We start from the raw sequence: 5,041 nt of genomic DNA, 5'->3' as shown, positions 1-5,041 counted from the left end.
CACTTCCATCTGACTTTAGAGTCCAAAGTATCTGGCACCTAGTAAGTTGCCCTAGTGAACCACTCATCTTTGGAAGTGTGAAAACAAAGTCTGGATTATACTCAGGGAAACAACAGAATGGGGTTCTAAACAGCTGATGAGCAGTTGAACGAAAACATCTTTTTATTGCCAATGTTCAATTTCCTTTAATGATCCCCATCTTCATGAAGGGCAGGTGCAGGCTGCTAGACAATGGTAAAAAAATGTTCTCTTGGAGATCTTGCCCTTACTGAAGGCTTTGCCCAAATGCTTGAAGACCCCCTCCCAGGAAAAGTATTCTCCAACCAGTGTCTGGGTCTCCTTGCTTCCAGGATCCAGTTCCCACCTTTTATATGACTCAGAGTCCACCTGCCAGTCTGGACTCAATGGAAAGGCAAGCTCTTGGCCTTGGAAGACCCAGACTCCAGAAATGGAGCTGCTATTGTTAATTCCAAAGAGGATGACACTGGCAAAGGCATCTTCCTCAGCTCGTCCAATCGCTGGAACATTCCAATGAGACTGCGACTCGTGAAGGTTTGGGTGAGTTCTTCAGGGAAGAGATACCCAAGAGTATCACAGGGACCAGCCATCTTTATCAAAGTGCTCCCCAAAACATGGCAGTGCCTCAGAGGGTGTGTCCTCGATGGAGTACTTGTGCTTAAAATTCATCCAACTCAAAGGTATTCTTGGGCTGCTCACATTCTTCCATCTCTGCCTCAGGAGTAGGGGCGGCCACCTTCTCCTTCTGCTCACCTTGGGGCTTCTGTTTCTCTTCCCGTGAGCCCCTCTCTTTCCGTGGAGTGTCCTTTTTAGGCTGACTCTCTGCAAATATTTAAGCATCAAAGTGGGCCATGTTCTCACACAGTTTCATTTCCACCCAAGACAGCCTAGAACTGAGGCTGGTAAATGTAGGTGACGAAACAGCGGTTGATCATGAGAATGCCCTGGTAGAAAGAAAGCTCTAGAATCTACCTGTTTATAGAGTCGCAACAAGGTGCAGATAACTATGATGTCAGCCAGTGTCACTTGTTCACCCACCAGAAAAATCCTCATCTTCAAGTGAGCATCCAGCAGCCCCAGATTTCACCTCACCTCCTCCCTTGCATCCTGGTGGCCTGTTTGTCATGGTGCATTTTGCCCAAAGTGGAAGCACCCAGGTACTGGCTATCATCAGCAAACTTCACCCACTGCACTGCCTGGGCTGCTGCCTCTGGAGCACTTCCCCACAGCTCCTCATTGCTCACATAGGTGGCAATAGCATTGCTCTCCCACACAGAGAATCCATCATCACCCTCAAACACTAGAACCTTGTGGGAAGGAAATTCAGGGGTATGGTTGGTTTGGTCAAAGTAGAAGTGAGCATAGAGCATGCGAATCTGAGCCCCGCATTACTGAGCAACAATGAGGGCCTGCTCGTCATACACCAGCCCTCCAGTTTTCAGGACATGTGTTCAGGCTCCCAGCCGCCTTGGTGATTCAGCAGAGAAAGGGGGTGGGGCTCTTCATGCTGCAACAAAGTAAACAAAAACTTTTTTTTTTTAGACGAAGTTTCCCTCTTGTCGCCCAGGCTGGTGGAGTGCAATGGCACAATCTCAGCTCACTACAACCTCTGCCTCCAAGTTCAAGTGATTCTCCTGTCTCAGTCTCCCGAGTAGCTGGGATTACAGGCACCTGCCACCACCCCCAGCTAATTTTTTTTTTTTTGAGATGGAGTCTCACTGTGCTGTCCAGGCTGGAGTGCAGTGGCGCCATCTCAGCTCACTGCAAGCTCCGCCTCCCGAGTTTATGCCATTCTCCTGCCTCAGCCTCCCGAGTAGCTGGGACTACAGGCGCCTGCCACGATGCCCGGCTAATGTTTTGTTTTTCAGGAGAGACGGGGTTTCACTGTGTTGGCCAGGATGATCTCGATCTCCTGACCTCGTTATCCACCCGTCTCGGCCTCCCAAAGTGCTGAGATTACAGGCGTGAGCCACCATGCCCGGCCTAATTTTTGTATTTTTAGTAGAGACGGGTCTTCACTATGTTGGCCAGGCTGGTCTCAAACTCCTGATCTCAGGTGATCCACCTGCCTCCACCTCCCAAAGTGCTTGGATATAGGCATGAGCCACTGGCCTGGTGTTAAACATCTTTGAGAACCATTACAACAAGGACAATCACATGGGAACTTTACATTTGGAGTAGTTTTACAACAATCAGAGATGAGTTTAACAGGACAGTTATGGTGGAAGCAGAAGAATTAGCAAAAGCAGAGTATGATTTCTCCGTTTTTCCTATGTATACCAGCATTACAGATGTATCTTATTCTGCTTTATGTTGAAGTTCTTTACATTTGAAGAACTTCTTTACATTTGAAGAAGTGTACAAGGGACATCAATACCCATGTTTCACAGACATGCAAGCCCTTGGAGAGATGTGGAATCTGATGGAATCTATTTCCTTGCCTTCTACTACCTCCAGGCACCAATGTAATGAGGCTCATTCCACCATTACACTGACAATTTTCCTGTCGGTGACTAAAGACTTCCTTGTTTCTAGATGAGTAAAGCATCCCAAACCTTATCTTCCTAGATCTCTGAGCAGTAGCCAACACAGCAGAACAGTTCCTCTTTTCATAAACTCTCTCTTTCCTTGGTTTCTATGGGATCTAAGTATTCTCTTTTATCCTTTTTCACCTGAGTAGCCTTTTTGAAGTTTCTCCTGCAGGGCTTTCTTGCTGTGTGTGGTCCTCAAGCACCTACCTAAGTGTTCTTCTCTTTTAATTCTACCCACTATCCCTAGAGAGTCTCATCTGCTCTATGGCTGTTTTTTTTTGTTTTTTTGTTTTCCATTTGTAAAATGATGACCCCAAATCCATCTCTCAAGTAAAGTCTTCCTTTCTGGGCTTAAGGTTTATATTTACTCATACAAAATTCCTAATTGCCAATCATCTCCAGTGTCAATGTCTCAGAATCACTTTAAATTCAACCTGTCCAATACGGAACCCATGATCTTTCCCTTGTCCCCAGCTCTCTTCGTTGGGTATCCACAATGCTGGGTAATATACCACAACCACACTGCCACCAAAGACAGAAACTTACTTGGCATCTCCCTGGCCCTCACACAACAAATCCAGTCATCACTGACACCTGTCAATGGGACTGACTGAATATCATTTGAATCTTGTAGTTCTCTATGGAAATGGCAATGCTTCAGGGAGGCACTTTGTAATTCTATGGAGGACTTAATTTCCTGGTGGTGGTGTATCCATATTAAAATACATATTATTATTAATTTTAATTCTTATTTGTATTGGTTTTAATTTTTTATGGACTTCTGAAATTACGTGTGTTAGTAGGATATTTTATCTACTAATTTTAATAGAATGGAAGGTATATTACAAAATATATGTCAAGATTGCAGCATTAGGGCTAATAAAGTTACAAAAACTTACTGCTCAAGTCTATCCACTTGGTTACATTACCACTGGCTCTAACCCCATCTCTAAGCACTATCATATGGTCATTATTATAACAATGTGATTATAATGATAATAATGATTTCCTAAATGATCTCTTTGCCTTCAGTGTTGGTTCACTCTCATTTTCTACTACTGATCAAGGAAACTGGAAAATAAAATCTGATCATGTCACTTCTCTATTTAAAACCCTTGCATATTGCTCTTAGAAAAAGTTCCAGCCATTTTAAAAACTTCACAGAATTCCGGATGAGTCAAGCCCTAGATATTTTTCAGTTTCTTTTTACTCTGCTCCGTGACACTTTACTTCAAGTCCCTGTCCTACTGAACTACTTAAGTTTCTCATTTGTTGTGATTTTTTTTTTCCTACCTGTAAATCTTTGCCTAACTCCTACTTTTCTCTCACATCTCAGCATAGATAACTTTCCTTGGGGAGATTTCCTTGGTCTTCCTTTATCTGCCCACAATATTCTATTGTAGCAATTACAATGCTGAAGTGTAATTCCCTGCGGAGGTTTTTCATTCGCCCCCTACTAAAATGTAGGTTCCATGGTGGCGGGGTAGTGCCTATCCAATCTACTCTTGTATCTGTTATGCACGGTGTCTTTCCTGATACTTTGCAGGTTACAAGATATCTGTCAATAAATGAATAAATTAAGGAATAGATAAATACGTACATGAACAGTAACCGGGTTCCCATATTTCAGACTGGAACCCTGTTAGATGCACTTTTATTAATGGTTTTAGTATCAGATAGCAGTGAGTTTAAGTCCTAGTTCTGCCACTTACTTGTGGATTGATAATAGAGTAGTAAATTAAAATGTTCACGCCTTAGTTTGTTTTATTGTGTCATTGCTGCTGCTAGTATGTTTTTTTTTCTTTTTAATAATTTACAAAATGAGGATAATTATATCCACAATGACCTACATTTGTGGGCAGGATAATTGTAAAGAATGCGTGAGTTCCCACCTGGGGGCAGGCATTAAGAATGGGAATTATTTTCATTATACTCTATTGAGTTGTTCAATCAAGAGAGACAACAGGATACCTGATAATGTACAAGATGTTTGGGGGTTTTGTTTTTTTAAATTCATCTTCAGGCTCTGGGTTGCTGTTAATGGCAGCTGTTCACAGATCAGTCATAAACAGCTTGGTGAAGGAGGCATGGGAAGGATAAAGGGTGGTGGCCAGATTACCTCTAGCCGTCCTCATGCACAAACACACACCTACCTGTCATGTAAGGAAATGTCTCAGAATGTGGGCCCGGCCCAAACCTTAACAAAAGCATCTGGTTTCAAAGATTGAGGGAACATAAAAACAACCTCAGAAATCATATCTTCAGTCGTCACAGAATGCCAATGCTAGAAGAAACTCTAGTCATTATCCCATCCAAATTTATCACTGGAAAATGAAGAAACTTAGACCTACGAAGGGGGAAAAGAGGTATTCAAGATTACCCAGAAAGTTTGCTGCAGAAATGGCATGAAAGCATAACCACCAGTTCACATATAGTCTAATCACTACCATCACCATCAAGGCTATTATAAATACACTTTTCCTGTATTAGGG

General features: G+C 42.8%; 1 pseudogene; it reads right to left on the bottom strand.

Annotated features, from left to right (window-relative positions):
• Positions 1 to 201: 201 nt before the first annotated feature.
• Positions 202 to 3,995, bottom strand: LOC102121791 (elongation factor 1-gamma-like; annotated as a pseudogene).
• Positions 3,996 to 5,041: the final 1,046 nt, after the last annotated feature.

The sequence above is a fragment of the Macaca fascicularis genome, chromosome 6, assembly GCF_037993035.2.
Source record: "Macaca fascicularis isolate 582-1 chromosome 6, T2T-MFA8v1.1".
Taxonomy (NCBI): Eukaryota; Metazoa; Chordata; class Mammalia; order Primates; family Cercopithecidae; genus Macaca; species Macaca fascicularis.
The sequence above is the reverse complement of the archived record's forward strand: the minus strand, read 5'-3'. Positions and strand labels throughout refer to the sequence as shown.